The 19,514-nt window shown below is 40.2% G+C and overlaps 1 long non-coding RNA gene across 1 annotated transcript in view; it reads right to left on the bottom strand.

Moving 5' to 3' along the window:
* The window catches only part of LOC103693097 (uncharacterized), a 79,745-nt gene extending 62,038 nt beyond the window's left edge, over positions 1–17,707 (bottom strand). Inside the window, exons 1-2 of the long non-coding RNA XR_015627685.1 lie at positions 17,366–17,707; positions 515–1,014 (exon numbers count right to left, since the gene is read on the bottom strand). This is a non-coding gene — a long non-coding RNA (uncharacterized LOC103693097). The remainder of the gene's footprint in view (positions 1–514; positions 1,015–17,365) is intronic.
* Between the last annotated feature and the right edge of the window lie 1,807 nt (positions 17,708–19,514).

The raw sequence follows: 19,514 nt of genomic DNA, 5'->3' as shown, positions 1-19,514 counted from the left end.
GATTCTCGCTACATCTCCCTCTTTTAGTCTGACCAAAGGCTCTTTCTCTAACATCAATAAACAAACAATTCTGAAAACTATCAAGTAAAAATTTACAATGTCTGATCCGTACGCATTTGGCAAACTTGGAGAAAGAACTCTACTATTTACCCTATCTTGGTGAGTTCAAACTTCTATACCTAAATAATCTTTTATTATAACTTGCATTATTAACCTAAAAACATCCCATTAGGCCTTAAAACATTTTCTTAAATCCTAAACAACTTAAGCTTAATTGTGAGACTGTAACTATCTAGCTTTCAACCCTTTCAGAGACCTGAGAATGATAAATATTACTTGAATAAACAGGAAGTGTAGAGCAAGCAGCTCCCAAAACTAGAGAAATGAAAGAGATTTCTGGCTACCTGGACAGGCACCTAAGTTCTCTGAGTTGTTGGAGCATCATCTTTGACCGTCTTGTCCAGAATACCTAATAGACTTTTCTGTGAAGCAGAAATATTAAAGATTTGCCTACCTTGACCTTGTGTCTTAGGTTTTCCATTGCTGTGAAGAGACACCATGACCAAGGCAACTTTTATAAAGGCAAACATTTAATTGGGACTGGCTCAAAGTTTCAGAGGTTTAGTCCATTATCGCCATAGCAGAAAGCATGGCAGTGTGCAGTCAGACATGGTGCTGGAGGAATGGAGAGTTCTACATCTTCATTCAAAAGAAGCTAGGAGCACAGACTATCTTCCAGACAGCTAGGAAGAGAGTCTCAAAGCCCTCCTTCTCAGTAAGACACTTCCTTCATCAAGGCCGCCCCTACTCTAGCTGAGCATATTCAAACCACCACAACCTTGCATAGCTTGGCAGTTGAATTCTCAGCATACTGTTTGTCCAGTTTGGATAGTATACTGTCAGCAGTTGGAGCAACGGCAATTTCTTGCCAAGTGGCTAGCTTGTCAAATAGAAGCAAACTCCATGCAAAGGTTCTTCAATGTTCATCATCTTCTTGGAAGTAAAATAGGGTTTCTGCAAGAAACACACATGTCTCACTGTCAAAAAGGGCTTTTGTTAATAAAACATCTATGCTAAACTAATACAGTATCTGTGACATTCTGTAGATCTGAGATTTTGGAAGACTATAGTATACCTGTGCTGTTTCTAGCTACCTATTATTTGCCTAACATTGAAAACATCTTTGAAAACTAAAATGAAGCTTATTTTTTTATAATTAACTAAATTAGTATCTAACATGACTAATAAGTTGAGTTCATTGACTACTAACTTGCATTTCTTATCTATCCTAAACGGTTTGTAAAGCAGTGTTCAAAAGGACTAGAACTTAATTAATATTACATTTTTAAGAATTACATAGGTACAATCCCTTAGACAAGAGTTGAAATATACATAGTTTGCTGTAACATTCTAACTGAGGACCAGCTTCCCATATTACTGTTGCCAAATCTTTCCAGGCTTGGGGAATAATTCTGATCTGAGTTACACATGAATTGAATATCTACTTCACATAGGGTGAATGCACATCATATGAAATGATCGCTTCCTTGAATCTCAAGTCTACCATGTCTATAGGACTCCATTTAACTTCTTCATAACCTTGAGGGTTACCTATCATCTGCTGGCAGGTCTTGTACAGTAACTGGATAAACTAATGTTGATTTTCTAACAACTTTGGCTGACTTTCCTGATTTTCATTATATGGTGGTGTTGTAGGCTCTGGCCTTATTTCATCTTTCTCTATCTTAGTATCTTCCTCAAATTTATTTATATCTTTTCTAATTTTCTAAGGCCAGTCTCCATTTTTCATATTTTTCTTCTTGTATTTCTACTGTCTAGGTGTTTTTTCATTTTATTTATAATTTTTTCTATTTTTGACTTCTAAGGCCTGTCTACATTTTTCATATTTCTCTTCTTAATGTATTCCTATTATCTTAACATCTTCCTCATCTTTATTTATAATTTTTTCTAATTTTCCCCCTAAGGCCTGTATCCATCTTCCACATTTCTCTTCTTTTTGTATATCTAAAGCCCTTTTATTTGAGAACATATAGAAAACATCATGATTATTAAGATAAGAAGTACCATTAGGCTAATAATCATTATTGGTTATGTGTCAGGTTCAGCTAGGTCAATTATCATTTTCTCTTTTGTTCCTATCCTTAAGGCAGTTAAAATGGTATAATATAGACTCCAAGAACTTTATTTTATTGAGTTTTTTTTTTACTTTTTAAATTGGATTTGTTAAAACAACTTTTCAAATGTTATCCATGGTTTCCCATCCATAAATCCCCTATTCTCCCCTCCTCCTTTTCCTATGAGTGTGTTTCCCTTTGCCAACCACCCATCCCTTCCTGCCTCCCCTCCCTGACATTCCCCTTAGCAGGACCAAAAGCTTCTTCTCCCACTGGTGCCCAACAAGGCCATCCTCTGCTACATATGCAACTGGAGCCATGTCTGTCCATGTGTATGCTTGGGTAGTAGTTTAGTCCCTGGGAGCTCTGGTTGGTTGGTATTGTTGCTTTTATAGGGTTGCAAGCCCCTTCGGCTCCTTCATTTCTTTCTCTAACTCCTCTGATGGGGACCCCATTCTCAGTTTAATAGTTGGCTGTGAGCATCTGCCTCTGTATTTGTTAGGCTCTGGCACAGCCTCTTAGGAAAAGAGCTATATCAGGCTCCTGTCAGCAATCACTACTTGGCATCAGCAATATTGTCTGGGTTTGGTGGCTATATGTGTATATGGGCTGGATCCCCAGATAGGACAGGCTCTGAATGGCCATTTCTTCAGTCTCTGCTCAAAACATTGTCTCCATATCTCCTCCTACGAATATTTTTGTCCTGCCTTTTAAGAAGGACTGAAGCATCCATGCTTTGGTCATCCTTCTTCTTGAGCTTCATGTGGTCTGTGCATTGCATGTTGGGTAATTGGAGCTTTGGGGGTAATATCCACATATTAGTGAGTACACACCATGTGTGGGGTTTTTTTGTGATTGGGTTACCTCACTCAGGATGATATTTTCAAGTTCCAACCATTTGCCTATTAATTTCATGAAGTCATTGTTTTTTTTTTTTTTTATTGCTGAGTAGTACTCGATTGTGAAGATGTATCATATTTTCTGTATCCATTCCTCTGTTGAAGGACATCTGGGTTCTTTCCAGTTCTGGCTATTATAAATAAGGCTGCTATGAACATAGTGGAGCATGTGTCCTTGTTATATGTTGGAGCATATTTTGGGTATATGCCTAGGAGTGGTATAGCTATGTCAAATAGGTACTACTATGTCCAATTTTCTGAGGAACCTCCAGACTGATTTCCAGAGTAGTTGTACCAGCTTGCAATCCCACCAACAATGGAGGAGTGTTCCTCTTTTCCCACATCCTCACCAGCATCTGTTGTTACCTGAGTTTTTGATTCTGACTGGTGTGAGGTAGAATCTCAGGGTTGTTTTGATTTGCATTTCCCTGATGACTAAAGATGTTGAACATTTCTTTAGGTACTTCTCAGCCATTTGATATTCCTCAGCTGAGAATTCATTGTTTAGCTCTGTACCCCATTTTTTAATAGGATTATTTGACTCTCTGGAATCTAACTTCTTGAGTTCTTTGTATATTTTGGATATAAGCCCTCTATCAGATGTTGGATTGGTAAAGATCTTTTCCCAATCTGTTGGTTGCCATTTTGTCCTAACGACAGTGTCCTTTGCCTTACAGAAGCTTTGCAGTTTTATGAGGTCCCATTTCTCGATTCTTCATCTTAGAACATAAGCCATTAGTGTTCTGTTCAGGAAATTTTCCTCAGTGCCCATGGGTTTGAGACTCTTCCCCACTTTTTCCTCTATTAGTTTGAGTGTATCTGGTTTGATGTGGAGGTCCTTGATCCACTTGTACTTGAGCTTTGTACAGGGCGACAAGAATGGACTGATTTGCATTCTTCTACATGCTGACCTCCAGATAAACCCACATCAATTATTGAAAATGCCATCTTTTTGCCATTGGATGGTTTTAGCTCCTTTGTCAAATATCCAGGGACCATAGGTGTGTGGGTTCATTTTTAGGTATTGATGTCTGTTCCACTGGTCTATTTGCGTGTCTCTGTATCAATACCATACAGTTTTTTTTTTTTTATCACGATTGCTCTGTGATACAGTTTGAGGTCAGGGATGGTGATTCCCCCAGAAGTTCTTTTATTGAGTATAGTTTTCGCTAACCTTGATTTTTTGTTATTCCAAATGAATTTCCAAATTGCTCTTCCTCTCTCTATGAAGAATTGGGTTGGAATTTTGGTGGGATTGCATTGAATCTGTAGATTGCTTTTGGCAAACTGGCCATTTTTACTATATTAATCCTGCCAATCCATGAGCATGGGAGATCTTTCCATCTTATGAGATCTTAAATTTCTTTCCTCAGAGACTTGAAGTTCTTGTCATACAGATCTTTCACTTGCTTGGTTAGAGTCACACCGAGGTATTTTATGTTATTTGTGACTATTGTGAAGGGTGTCTTTTCCTTAATTTCTTTCTCAGCCTGTTTATCCTTTGAGTAGAGGAAGGCTACTGATTTGTTTGAGTTAATTTTATATCCAGCTAATCTGCCGAAGTTGTTTATCAGGTTTAGTAGTTCTCTGGTGGAACTTTTGGGGTACTTAAGTATACTATATCATATCATCTGCAAATAGTGATATTTTTACTTCTTTTCCAATTTATATCACTTTGACCTCCTTTTGTTGTCTGATTGCTCTGGCAAGGACTTCAAGTACCATATTGAATAACTAGTGGGAGAGTGGGCAGCCTTGTCTAGTCCCTGATTTTGGTGGGATTGCTTCAGGTTTCTCTCCATTTAGTTTGATGTTGGCTACTGGTTTGCTGTATATGGCTTTTACTATGTTTAGGTTTGGGCCTTGAATTCCTGATCTTTCCAGGACTTTTAACATGAAGAGGTGTTGAATTTTGCCAAATGCTTTCTCAGCACCTAATGAGGTGATTATGTGGTTTTCTTCCTTGAGTTTGTTATATAGTGGATTCCATTGATGGATTTGCATATATTGAATCATCCCTGGATCCCTGGGATGAAGCCTATTTGATCATGATGGATGATCATTTTGATGTGTTCTTGGATTCAATTTGTGAGAATTTTATTGAGTATATTTGTGTCTATATTCATAAGGGAAATTGGTCTGAAGTTCTCTTTCTCTTTTTGGGTCTTTGTGTGGTTTAGATATAAGAGTAATTGTGGCTTCAGAGAAGGAATTGGGTAGTGCTCCTTCAGTTTCTGTTTTGTGGAGTAGTTAGGACAGTATTGGTATTAGGTCTTCTTTGAAGGTATGATAGAATTCTGCACCAAACCCATCTGGTTCATGGTGTTTTTTGGTTGGGAGACTTTGAATAAATGCTTCTATTTCTTTAGCAGTTACAGGACTGTTTAGATGGTTTATCTTATCCTGAATCAGGATAAGTCTAGTATCTGTCAAGAAAATTGTCCATTCATCCAGATTTTCCAGTTTTGTTGAATATAGGCTTTTGTGATAGGAACTTATGATTTTTTTTAATTTCCTAAGATTCTTTTATTATGTTTCCCTTTTCATTTCTGATTTCGTTAATTTGGATAATCCCTCTATACCCTCTGGTTAGTCTGGCTAAGGGTTTCTATATTTTGTTGATTTTCTCAAAGAACCAGCTCCTGGTTTTGTTGATTTTTTTATATAATCCTTTTTGTTTATACTTGGTTGATTTCAGCCATGGGTTTGATTATTTCCTGCCTTCTATTTCTCCTGTGTGTATTTGCTTCTTTTTGTTCTAGAGCTTTTAGGTGTGCTGTCAAGCTGCTGGTGTATGCTCTCTCCTGTTTCTTTTTGGAAGCACTCAGAGCTGAGTTTTCCTCTTAGCACTGCTTTCATGTGTCCCATAACTATGGGTGTGTTGTGCTTTCATTTTCATTAAATTCTAAAAAGACTTTAATTTCTTTCTTTATTTCTTTCTTGACCAAGTTATCATTGAGTAGAGCATTGTTCAACTTCCATGTATATGTGGACTTTCTGTTGTTTTTATTGTTATTGAAGACAGCCTTAGTTCTTGATGATCTGATAGGATGGATGGGATTACTTCAATCTTCTTTTATCTGCTGAGGCCTGTATTGTGACTGATTAAATGGTCAATTTTGGAGAAGATACCATGAGGTGCTGCGAAGAAGGAATATTCTTTTGTTTTTAGGATGAAATATTCTATAAATATCTGTTATATCTATTTGCTTCATAACTTCTGTTAGTTTCTCTATGTCTCTGCTTAATTTCTGTTTCCATGTTTGATGAGAGTGAGGTGTTGAAGTCTCCCATTATTATTGTGTGAGTTGCATACGTACTTTGAGATTAAGGTTTCCTGATGAATGTAGTTGCCCTTGCATTTGGAGTATAGATATTCAGGATTGAGAGTTAACCTTGGTGGATTTCTCCTTTACTGAATATGAAGTGTCCTTCATTATCCTTTCTTTTCAACTTTTGGTTGAAAGCCAATTTTATTCGATATTAGAATGGCTACTCCAGCTTGTTTCTTCAGACTATTTGCTTGGAAGACTGTTTTCCAGGCTTTTACTCTGAGATAGTTTCTGTCTTTGTCTCTGAGATGTGTTTCCTGTATGTAGCCAAATGTTGGGTCCTCTTTACGTATCCAGTCTGTTAGTCTATGTCTTTTTATTGGGGAGTTGAGTCCTTTGATGTTAAGAGAAATTAAGGGGTAATGTTGGCTTTTCCTGTTTCCTGTTTTGTTGTTAGAGGTAGAATTATATTTGTATGTCTTTCTTCGTTTTGTTGCAAGGAGATTAATTTTTTGCTTTTTCTAGGGTGTAGTTTCCCTCCTTGTGTTGGGGTTTTCCATCTATTATCCTTTGTAGGGCTGTATTTGTAGGAAGATAGTGTGTAAATTTGGTTTTGTCATGGAATATCTTGGTTTCTCCATCTATGTTAATTGAGAATTTTGCTGGATATAGTAGCCTGGGCTGGCAGTTGTGTTCTCTTAGGGTCTGGATGACATCTGCCCAGGATATTCTGGCTTTCATAGTGTCTGGTGAGAAGTCTGGTATAATTCTGGAATGTCTGCCTTTATATGTTACTTGACCTTTTTTCCTTACTACTTTTAATATTCTTTCTTTGTTTTGCACATTTGGTGTTTTAACTATTATGTGACTGGAGGAATTTTTCTGGTCCAGTCTATTTGGAGTTCTGTAGGCTTCTGGCATGTTTATGGGCATCTCTTTCTTTAGGTTAGGAAAGGTTTCTTCTATAATTTTGTTGAACACATTTACTGGCCCTTTAAGTTGGGAGTCTTCACTCTCTTCTATCCCTATTATCCTTAGGTTTGATCTTCTCATTGTGTCCTGGATTTCCTGGATGTTTTGGGTCAGGAGGTTTTTTGTTTTACATTATCTTTGATGTTTGTGCCAATGTTTTCTATGGTATCTTCTGCCCCTGGGGTTCTCTCTTCTATCTCTTGTATTCTGTTCATGATGCTTGCATCTATGACTCCTGATCTCTTGCCTAGGTTTTCTCTCTCCAGGGTTGTCTTCCTTTGTGGTTTCTTTATTGTTTTTACTTCCATTTTTAGATGCTGGATAGTTTTGTTCAATTGCTTCACCTGTTTGGTTGTGTTTTCCTATAATTCTTTAAGGGATTTTTGTGTTTCCTCTTTAAGAGCTTCTACTTGTTTACCTGCATTGTCCTGGATTTCTTTAAGGGAGTTATTTATGTCCTTCTTAAAGTCCTCTATCATCATCATGAGATGTGATTTTTAAATTCCAATCTTGCTTTTCTGGTGTTTTGGGATATTCAGTATTTCCTTTGGTGGGAGAACTGGCCTTTGATGATGCCAAGTAGTCTTGCTTTCTGTTGCTTAGGTTCCTGTGCTTGCCTCTCACCATCTGGTTGTCTCTGGTTTTAGCTGGTCTTGCTGTCTCTGACAGTTTCTTGACCCTCCTATAAGCCTGTGTGTCAGCACTTCTGAGAGTCCAGTTCTTTCTCCCATGGGATTTGGATACAGAGAGCTGTGTGTGTCCTGAGGGTTTCAGGCCGGTCCCTTGGAGCAGAAATGGTGGTCTTACCTCTGCTCTCAGGTGTGTCTGAGCTTCTGAAGACTGGCTTTCAGCTCTGGGCACAGGCAGAGACAGGAGGAATCCTGTCTCTGGCTGTTCCTAGGTTCCTGTCTTCAGAGGGTTCTAGGTGGTTTCTCTTGGGCCAGGAATAAGAAGAAGTGGTGGTTTCCCCTGAGCTCTCAGGATTGTCTGCATTTCTGAGAGTCCAGCTCTCTCCCACACAGAGTGTCAGCTCTGGGCTCAGGCAGAAATGGGAAGCGATTTTTTTCATCTTTATGTATCTTATTTCTATTCATTTTGTGTAATTTAAATTGTATACACCTGGCTATGATTTTTCACACCTAGTCTCTTTTTTTCTCCTATTGTTTTCAACCTTAATACCTCACCAGTTCAGAAGCTGTGGGCTTTTCAGTCTTCCCACCCCCATCCCGCAGCTCCAGGAAAATGTTCTTTCTGCCCTTCTGTGTGTTTGCTGGCTACTCAGGCCAGCACGTGTCTGTTGGGGCTAGCTTGGCTCCCTCGGCTCAAGTCTAACTGGCTGTCCTTGCTGGTTTTGGGGCTGGAGCCACTGTTCGCCCTCTGACTTCCACCTCTGAAAAGGTGGCTCTGTGCTATAGTGTGCTGCTGCCTTCTTTTGGCTCTGGGTCACCGCAAGCTTTTCCCATGGACGCGTGCTGGTTTCCTATGTATCCAGGCTGCTCAGGCCCTTTCTGTGCCTGAGAAGTGCATTGAAGCTCCAGCTTGAGAAAGACCGCAGTGCCGCAGCACCTGCCAGCTGCTTTAGCTCACAGGCCTCCAGTTAAAGGAGCTGTGCCTGCTAAGTTTACTGAGGTTTTTGGTTATCTCTCTCTTAAAGGGAACCACTTTCTGCCCAGCTAGGAAACTGCTCTGGGAAGAGTTTGTTCCCTGCCGTTCACCCAAGAGTTTTTCTCAGGATCTAAGCTTAGATTTCTTGCCCCTTATTCAATGCAGCATCTGCAACTGCAGGCTTGCACCTCTGCTCAATTCTCAAACAATGACTCAGAGTCTTATTTATGAATACATGCCTACGTCATAAACCGAGCTCGTTTCCTGATTCTCAACTTATTATCCTATTTCTTCTAATCTGAGTTCAGTCACATGACTGGTTTCTTCTCCTCAGATTCATACATCTGACTGCTCCAAGTCAAGATGGCAAATCCTGTGCCTGACTATCTCCCAGAGTTCCTCTTGCTCTCTGCCAGATGTTCCACATTCTCGTCCTGCTTCACCTCATTGGCCACACGATTTTTATTCACAAGTGATGATTTCAGACAGTAGACAAGAGAGTCTCTCTACAAATGTGTACGTATGTCTTCAACAAGAGTTGAATCATATAGACAGTACCTTGCAACAAAAGTAACCTTAAATTTCTATCATCATACAAAAATTTATACCAATCTAAAATATTTGAGGCCTGTTGCTTTCTTTGTCTAAAAGGATACAACAATCCACCTCTTTTCCCTATCAAGGAGATACGATAATCCATCTTTCTATGTTCTTTTCCGAGGAGATACAATCCATCCTTCTTTGTCCTTTATTCACTTTTCACCCCATAGTGCTAGATAAGAGAGAAGGAAGGATAGAGAGGAAGAGAACAAGAAAGAGAAAGAGAAAGAGAAAGCGAAAGAGAAAGAGAAAGAGAAAGAGAATGAGAAAGAGAAAGCGAAAGAGAAAGAGAAAGAGAAAGAGGAAGAGGAAGAGGAAGAGGAAGAGGAAGAGGAAGAGGAAGAGGAAGAGGAGGAGGAGGAGGAGGAGGAGGAAGAGAAAGAGATGCCTGAATTTAGCCTTCTCCTTTCTCTTGTTTCCTCCTTGACCAGGACCAATGACAACTTGCAACTAACCCCCATAAATGACCATAAACATCCACAAACCACGGAACGATGAATTACCAAACACGCAGCCTGCATGGAATGAGGGTGTTGTAGGTTTTTTTAAATTGTTTCCTGTTGTATGGGAGTGATAGTATCTTTTGGGGACCCTAAAAAAATTAGGAGATTGTCTAAATCCAGATAGAGCTGTTTCACTCACTGGCCAGGTTCTGTGGGATGATCGGGGGTCGGGGGGCTAGGAAAGTCAGGGCTTCACTGATGTCCTGGCTGAAGTGATCTGTGAGGCTGGACTATCTGTTGCCAGCATGCTCTGAAGCTGTCCTGGATGCAGATTTTATTTTTTTGAGGAAACAACCACTGAGGCATTCGGTGAGGTTGGATTGCCTGGGGCTAATTGCTTTGTCTTCATTGGTGTCTGATCCTTTGGCTCTGAAAATATACAAACTTTTAAAGGTAGCATTATAGGGACATTTCTGCTTTAACATGTATATTGAATGTGTGGTAAGCACAAATCACCTGAAGGTGACTCTCTGCTCTGTGCTTGAGCAGGTGAAAAGCACCTGCCAATATTTACAGGTTCGTTTGAACTGCAGAGCCAAACTGTACTCGAGTAATATAAATCCCCATTCTTGCCATGTAAAGGACAGCATGTGATAAGTCCTGAGGACCCAGTAGCCAACAAGATTCACTGGCTACTGCAGAGGCAGTCCTGATTCAGCCAGTCTTTGAGCTGTTCCTACATAGGGTGAACCAATGTGTATGTCACCTGTTTTGTTTTTCTTCTGCGTCTCTTCTGCATCTTTCCTGTCAGGAGTCAAGATTTTCAGGAAGTCTTTTTTTTTTCTTTTTTCTTTTTTTTCGGAGCTGGGGATCGAACCCAGGGCCTTGCGCTTGCTAGGCAAGCGCTCTTCCGCTGAGCTAAATCCCCAACCCCTTCAGGAAGTCTTCTAAGGTCAAATTTAATCATTATTAACTTTGGAGAAATCCATAGTTTGTCATTTCCTGTAGAAATAAAATATACCTTCTTCCCCAACACAGTGCATTTCCTGACTTCCATTCTGAGATTAGCACATCCTTAAAGTACATAGGATGATTTAATTCAGCCATGTTTTCAGGAGTTGTGCTACCTGTATCCTTGACATTTTAAAAATGTAAAGTTAATAATTATGTAATCTACCTCTAGGAGATCTCACATCTCACTTTCCTTTTGTGAGCATTTCCTCTAAAGTGCAGTTAGATCTTTCCACAATTGCTTGACCTGTGTAATTGTAAGGGATTCCTATAACATGTTTTATGTAGTAATATTTAAAAACTTGTTTCATTTTATTGGATACATATGCCAAAGCATTATTAGTTTTAGTCTGTAAAGGTATCCTGAAGATATCCATCACTTCTATTAAATGTGTAATTGCAGAATAAGCCTTTTTAGAATTCAAGGCGAAGCTCATTGGGATCCTGAATAGGTATCAATCGTATGATGTACATACTTTAATTTTCCAGACTCTGAAAAAAATGAAATATCCATCTGCTAAATTTCATTCCTTTGGGTACCTTTATAGTTACTTCTGGCAGATAGTGGAGCTTGATTAGATAAAGAAAAGGTAGGACGCTTTTTAATAATTTCTTTGGCACGTCACCAGGTTATAGAAAACAATTTTCTTTAAATGTCTAGTATTTACATTATGCCTTTTGTGAAAATTTGAAGCTTCTAATACATTTCCTATTAGCAATGGGTTCATCTCATTTCCTACTGCCAATTGTCCTGGCAAACCTGTATGAGAACGAATATGGGTTATGTACAATGGATGATCTCTGTTTTGAATTACATGTTGTAGATGTATAAATAACAAAGTTGGCCAGAATCCAGTCTGGCATTACAGGGTAAGCTGAAGAAGGCATCAAGGTAAAGGGGGGCATGGAATTGGCAGCTGTGGGTGGCCAGAGCTGATTTGCCTTTGGCAGTTCTGTTAGTGATTACTTGGCCAAAGCTGCTTACTTTTGGCCATCTCTTTGCTATTCTGTGGCCAAAAGACAACTGACTTCTGGCAATTAACTTCTGCTGATAGCAGCAGGGGATTAAGGAAGAAAGGCTTAGTTACTTGGCTTTTTTCTCTCTGTCTCAATAGTCAGGTGAGAGGCTTGGAGTTCATTAACTCTACATGAACCAGAGAGACAAGAAAAGATAGACAGAAAAGAGAGAAAATTCAGGTATACACAATGTCATACATATTGGATTAAGCAGAGAAGGGCTGAATCACCTCTGTATTTTTGTTCTTAGTGTTTATACTTTCTCAGGATAATTGATCACATGGTTTTCTAAGCACTTTTACCTTTTACAAGTTCATAGTAAATTTAAGGCAAGTTCATGTCAGAGATTGACAATGAGTTACAGCAGAATTGTTTACATGTCTTTCCATTAAGACTAGTACCTGGCTAAACATTCATTCTCTGTTACTAGCTCCATAAGTTCATTATAAGTTTAAAGCAATAATTTTTATATTATAAATTATCAGTTTTGTCAAGAGACAAATCATCTGTCTAATGTCTCATTATTTTGGAATCTTGTATAGATAGACTACTCTATACTACTCTATACTATCTATACCTTCTACCTTTAGACTTTGTTTTATCTGAGACAAAGGCTCACTCCCTAGGAGCTGTGTAGATACCTTTTGAAGTGGCCAAGTCGGACCCAAAAATCTTGTGAAATTATTGTTACATCTGCCCTGGTATCCACTGTGCTTCAATCTCAATTCCATCTAATTGCATTTTCATATCATTTGTAGAAGCGTGCAAAAATATTTGTTTTCTAGTATCTTAAGAATCTCTTGTTCTATCCATCTGAGTAGCTAGTCTTAGAGCAGTACTCTGTCATATCAGGTATCAAATTATCTAGTTGTTCTCTAGAACAGTTTCCTTAGCTGACAGGGAAGAAATGGGTCGTGTTGTTTTCTGACAAGCCACAAGCAAAGCCCTTTAGGTTATTTTCTGATCGCAGGGAATTAACTCATACATGTCTGAATGCTCTACATTCATAATCCAATGTGGGCTCCTTCTGTATCTTTTACATATCCCAGGAATCCTTCTCTCTAGATTATAAGAAAATAATGGGTTGTAAGAAAATATCATGCTTAGTGACTGTTTGTCTAGAATCCTTTAGGAAATGACCTGGTTTCCCACAGCCAAATTATCTGACAATCTGAGCCCTCATAATTTTAGCAATTGTCTGTCCAATCATAAAGGAACTATAAAGATTGGATCAAATTAATATCATAGTTTTAAATTCATTCATAAATAGGCAAGGATCTTCCCTTTAAAGGTCTAATAGCCTTTTTACATTCAGCATTAGCTTTCTTGAAAGCTAAAGTCTCAATTACAATTTTTCTTGTATATGGGTCCAATATTATTTTATTCACAGCTGAAAAAAATCAGTAAATGATTCATCTGAGCCCGTTTATTTTTGTAAGTGATTCAGATAGTTTTCCCTGCTGTTCAACCTTGTCCGGAACATTTAAAGCCACTTTAAAGCAATAATGATATTGCTTTAAGGTGGCATCTATATTTGTAAATCAGCATAATGACCTTCACCTAACAACTGGTCCTTGACAGTATTAATACCTCTAGTTGTTCTATTGCATTGCTCCATAGCGAAGCCTCTTCTATCTATCATGTTAGTATCTGTAGTTGAGGGCCAGCCTAAGATAGCTGATATTAAATCTTTCCCATCTTTTAGGATTGTGTGGCCTGATCATTAAGTATTTGTTTCACATAAGGGGAACACATGCCATAAGTTACAATTGCTTCTTTAAACCTTTTGAGATCTAGCACGTCTATGGGCTCCCACCCAAGTTCTTCATAGTCTTGTGGGTTTCTCTCATCTGGAGCTAATTGCCTCACTGAATCAAGGGGAAATATTGTAGATCTTCTAATGGACCTGGACTACCTTTCTATAATCTCATCATAAGGTGGTGAAGTAGACTTTTGTGCCCTTAATTTTGCATGATTTTTTCCTCCTGAATATCTGGGCTGGACCTTTCAGCAAAGTTTATCTGACATATTTAATAGGATATTTCACCTGGCCTATGTGTCATTTCTTTTCAATTAGATCTTCGTCATGGTTCTGTGCCCTGGGTTCATCCTCTCAATTTTTCCACAGCTTGTTTGGCCTGACTCCCAGGATTTCCACCTAGCATTTTAGCTTCATTTTTTTATTTGAGAGTCTCACCCCACACTCTAGCCAGGAGCTTTCTACTAGCCTTCGTTCCCCACCTTCATTCTCATTGGTTTTACATGGTATTTTTTTCCCCTTTGGTTTTTGCCATAACCTTTCACATGGTAATTTTCACCTGGTATTTTAATCAGCGATTTTTCGCCTTAGTTCTTGCCCAGATTTCCTCATAGTCTTTTGTAATTTTATTTTTTTTTCCCCATATTTTTCTCCTGGATTTCCCTGACTTTTTTGCTCAACATTTTTACCTGGCATATTTACCAGAATCCACCTCTGCACAGTACACTTAGCCAAGATTCCCCCCGCCCCCATATTGTGCATATACATATTTGACTTGGATTAATTGCCTGAATTTGGGGGCCAACACTTTCACTCAGTAATTAAATTGACATTTTAACCAGGATATGGCACCCAGTCTTTCTGTTGTGATTTTGTTTAGAATTTACACAAATTATTGTTTCCATGATTTTCTCTCAGACTTTTCTCTTGGGTTATCGGCACTGAATTTATTCCCAGCATTTTTCTTCTGCAGTTTCAAAACAAGTCTTCATCAGCCTGTGCCCAGATCTGCCCAATAGCCCTTCCTCCTGTCTCTAGAGCCTGCATCTGTGTTCTGATATTTTCACCAAACCTCCTCACCCCACATTTTCCCCCATCGATTTTCACCAAGATGTTTGCTTTACTTTCTGCAAAGATTTTGCCCTCGATCTTTTGCCCATGATTTTACCCATGTTTAGGCCTGGATATCCACACAGGTTTTTTACACAGCACTTAATTAGCTCAGCATTTTGACTGTAGTTTTTGATCAAGTTTTAGAGCCGGGAGTTTTCTTCTAGCCTTTGGTCACTTTTGTGCCTATGTTTTATACCTGGATGTTTGTCCACTCAGCCTTTTCTGTCAGTATTTACCAGGAGGTTTCCCCTGCCTTTACTCTGGTCTTTAATGTAGATCAAGCTCCCAGGGATTTATTCATAGTTTTTGCCTGACCTTTTCTCCTAGATCATTGCCCCGCCCATTTTCCCATTTATTTTTAACCCACTATTTTCACCAGGATTTTCCACACATACGCTGTGTGCTGTTATTTCTCCTAGGATTTGGGCCTGAAATTGAGGCTTGGATTTTTTTTTCTCTGAATTTTTCTTCTGACATTTTCATATACTTTTTATTCCACATTTCTACCAGGATTGTTCACTGTGCTTTGTTGCCTGACTTTTTGCCGAGATTGTGCTCCCCAGATTTGGTACTTGTATTATTCTCTTCCCTGAGCTTTTATTCTAGATTGTTGACGCACTCTTTTCTACCACACTTTTCACACAGAATTATTATTCTGGGTTTACACCTGTTTTTCTTTTTCTAGACTTGTCTCTAAGACTTTGCATACAGATATTCTAAAGAGGCAGACAGACTCTGAGACAAGAATTCAAGTACAAGCAATTCGTCTGAGAGGTGACTCCTGGACAGTGTATAGGTATGGGGAGTGAGACAGGGAGAGGAAAGCAGAGAGTAAAGGGTTTTCTGTCACGCAGAAGTCGCTGGGTGTGTGAGTTCAATTCTGCTATGGTGCTCCAAGAGATGGTAGAGCATACATCATAGAGTTGTCCTAACATGGGGGCTGACTGATTTGAGGCTGTTGCTAGGAGTGATAACTCCCAGACATTTCCAGACTGTTCTCTGTGTGTGGTCTGAGGGTGTTCTGCTGGCTGACTGGATGTAGCACCTAGCTGCGGGTGGCAGGTGCTTACAGAGGGCAGCCTGCTGTTGTTACATCGAGCACAGAGGAACAGGGTGCTAGCAGCTGTGCCACCCTTGTGAGTGTATTCCTCTGCCTTTGCAACCCTTTCATTACTAATTCACTGTCCCAGAAATGGGAGGTAAAGCAAAATGGGAGGTAAAGTAAAAACTCTTGCTTGATTTTATAAACATGGCTTTGTCTAATCCCCAAAGCCCAATGGATAGTGTCTATTTATTGGCCTCTTAACGATTCTAAGATTTTCAGAATATATTAGACCAAAACATCTAACGGAAACTTTGTTACCCCAAATTTCCATATAATCACCAAGCAAAACTTGTAGGCACCAAGGTTCTAAAGCTACTAAGAACTACGAGAATTTAAGAGAGTATGAAACAGAAGTCTTCGAGATCTACACTTCATGTTCTTGTGCTTGCTTGTCTCCAGGAGGCTCTGGTGAATCAAGGTTCAGAACCTGCCAAGCTAAGTTGCAGGATGTTTGATTGCACCGTGAACCCTGAGATTGTCTTATTACTGGAAAAACCTGTTTCTATTTGTGGTGTGGCTTAGCCCTAGCACATGCTTTTAATCCAAGAGCTTTCTGTGTATTGAAAACAGGATTTCACACAGTCAACCATAGGCCAAGAGGAGGAGCACGTAACCAGATGACAGGGAGTGAATGAAATAACCATAGAGGGTAAGAGGAAGTCAGGAGGATGGACAGAGAGATACACAGGAAGTAAGAGAGGGACATTCTGTTTGAGGGGTTTGTGGGGTGGAGTAGAGAAGGAGACAGCATAGAGAAGGAGAGCTTGCTTTTTTGGGGGGGGGGGTGGGGACATCAGCTGAGGAGGAAGGACAACTGGATCTTTCTCTGCCTCTCTGAGCTAGCAGGCTTTCACCCTAGCATCTGGCTCCTGTGTCTTTATTGATAATATTGAGTATTTGAGATTTGGTTTAAAAGCAGGATAGCTAGAGTGAAATTGCACAGGGCCCAGCCAGGTTGCAGATACTGTGAGGACTTACAAGTAGCCAGCCCCAATTCTCACCAGGTTTCTGTTTTATTTTTATCCTATTGAGAGAATATTCCTATCAGAGCCTCTGTTTCCCTCTATTCTTGTTGAAGAAAATAATTCATCCGTGCTTGTTAAAATGGTAAGGGAGAGTTTATTCAGGGCTGTGATAGGAGATTCAGGGAGGGCTCAACTCTAAACACAGGGACTGGTGGCAATTTATAGCCAAAGAGCTGAGGTGGGGCCTGGTGGACATGGAAAATTACTAAGAGGAAACATCAGTGGTCAGTAGACTCTTGCTAAGCCAACTCAACAGGATTTTTGCTGAAGGTAGGCCTGGGTGATCAGTCATCAAGGATAAAGTAATGTTTCTAGATCGACTAAAGCCTCCTTCTAGACTTGGCAAGGACAGACACAGACATGGAAGCCAGAGGCCCACACAATTAAAAGGAGGCTCAGAGGAACTCACGAGCAGTTTGGTCAAGGCGTCCTCATCCCGTGGCACAATGGTCCAGTCAGCACTGATAAAGCCACACACTTGGCTTTATTACCCTTCCGTCGACAACTTCAGAGTAAGCCCACCGACTTGGGGCTAAGAAGAGCTGAAAGAGACGCAGATCTCACGTGGTCCTTCTCCTAACTAGAACACCCTTCACATGCTTTCAGTCTCTTTGAGGCCTCTAAGAAGACACATTCACGATGAATACGCCAAGATGTGATTTGACAAAAAAAAAAAATTAAAAAAGCATTGTGATACAAAGGAAGAAGTGGGGGCAGACTCCCGCACTGGTTTCTATTTCTGTTGTGCTCTGCTTTTGTTTAGTAATAAGGGGGAGGAGACTGGACCACAGCACTCATGTGTAGCAAGAATTTCTAATTCCCAGGAACTAGAAAACAAAACAAGTTTAAATTCTTTTCAATTTTATTTCAGTTTTGCCCATGGACATCTGTGCTTTATGGGCTTGGAAACTACAATACATTGCTGGTTCTTTCCAATAATTTTCTTTTGAGAATTCCTCTGGTGGTGTGGAGGAAAGGGTCCGAAGCATGGTTTAAATCTCTTATGATAACACTTGCCCGAATCTGTGCGGCATACGGCTACTTCACTTTTTGTACTAAGATAACAGGAAGGAAAACCACTCCGATTTATCAGAAGGAAAGGCAGCTGCCAAAGCTTTAAAGGGGCGTAGGTTGCCCTGGTTCTGCTACCCACTGACCAACTGTGCAACAGAGGCAGTGACTTAACCTCTGAGCTTCTTGTTCCATGTTGCTAAGTACAACGCTTTGGTTTCTTGATCTTCATGGTCCTTTTATTTATTTTTTTATTGGATATTTTCTTTACTTACATTCCAAATGTTATCCCCTTCCCAATTTCTCCTCTGGAGTTCCCTATCCCTTCCCCCTCCCCCTGCTTCTCTGAGAGTGTTCCCACCCACCCATCCGCTCCCTCTCATCTCCCCGCCTTGGCTTTCCCCTACATGGGGGCATTGAGCCTTCACAGGGCCAAGAGCCTCTCCTCTCATTAATGCCCGCTAAGGCCATCCTCTGCTACATAGGCAGCTGGAGCCATGGGTCCCTCCATGTGTACTCATTAGTTTGGTGGTTTAGTCTCTGGGAGCTCTGGGGAATCTGGTTGGTTGATATTGTTTTTCTTCCTATGGGATTGCAAACCCCTTTCAGCTCCTTCAGTTCTTTCTCTAACTCCTCGATTAGGGACTCTGTTCTCAGTTCAGTGGTTGGCTGCGAGCACCTGCCTCTGTATTTGTCACTGGCAGAGCATGGTCCTTTTAAACCTTGAGTTTCTGGAGTCTGTCACAAAGTGGAGTCAGATGACTCTCATTATGTTCGCGCGCGCGCGCGTGCGCGCGCGCACACACACACACACACACACACACACACACACACACACACACACATATCCATCCATCCATTAGATAAACTTAACAGCTTCATGGCATCCCCTCACGAGTTTTTCTTCCTACACATTCCTTCTTTTGCCTTCTACATTTTCTTCACTACCTGAACTATGAAAAGAAAATAAACTCTTGGCTTTCCTCTGCCTGGCATTTCCGTTGCTCTGCACTGCTCCCTACCCTGTCTGTTGGGTTCCTCTTGGGACAGGGCCTCCTTCTTCCATTCCCAGGCCTCTTCCCCTGCTACTTTGTTTCCCTCCAACCAGACCCTTGACCTTCTCCTGAGTGCTCAAAACTCTTCTGTCCTTCCCAGTCCCTCCAGCTAAAATTCCCAGAGCAATGTCTGTCTTGCTGCTGCCACAGGCCCACTAAACCTTGAGATGCTCCGCCCCACATATTATATAGTACGGTGATTCTTAACCTTCCTAAGGCTGTGACCCTTTATTTCCCCATGTGACCCCACAACTATAAAATTATTTTCCTTGCAACCTTCTGACTGTAATCTTGCTACTGTTACAAGTCATAATGTGCTTTCTGACAGTCTTGGATAACCCCGTGAAAGAGTTGTTTAAACCCCCTAAAGGGATCGGGACCCACAGGCTGAGAACTGCTGTTAGAGTATGTCCAACCATAGCTTTCTCTTTAGACTCCCTGAAGGCTCATCCTGAGTCTGCCATCTGCCATGCTCACACTGTGTGCCCCATC

The sequence above is a fragment of the Rattus norvegicus genome, chromosome 8 (assembly GCF_021556685.1).
Source record: "Rattus norvegicus strain SHRSP/BbbUtx chromosome 8, alternate assembly SHRSP_T2T, whole genome shotgun sequence".
Classification (NCBI taxonomy): domain Eukaryota; kingdom Metazoa; phylum Chordata; class Mammalia; order Rodentia; family Muridae; genus Rattus; species Rattus norvegicus.
The sequence above is the reverse complement of the archived record's forward strand: the minus strand, read 5'-3'. Positions and strand labels throughout refer to the sequence as shown.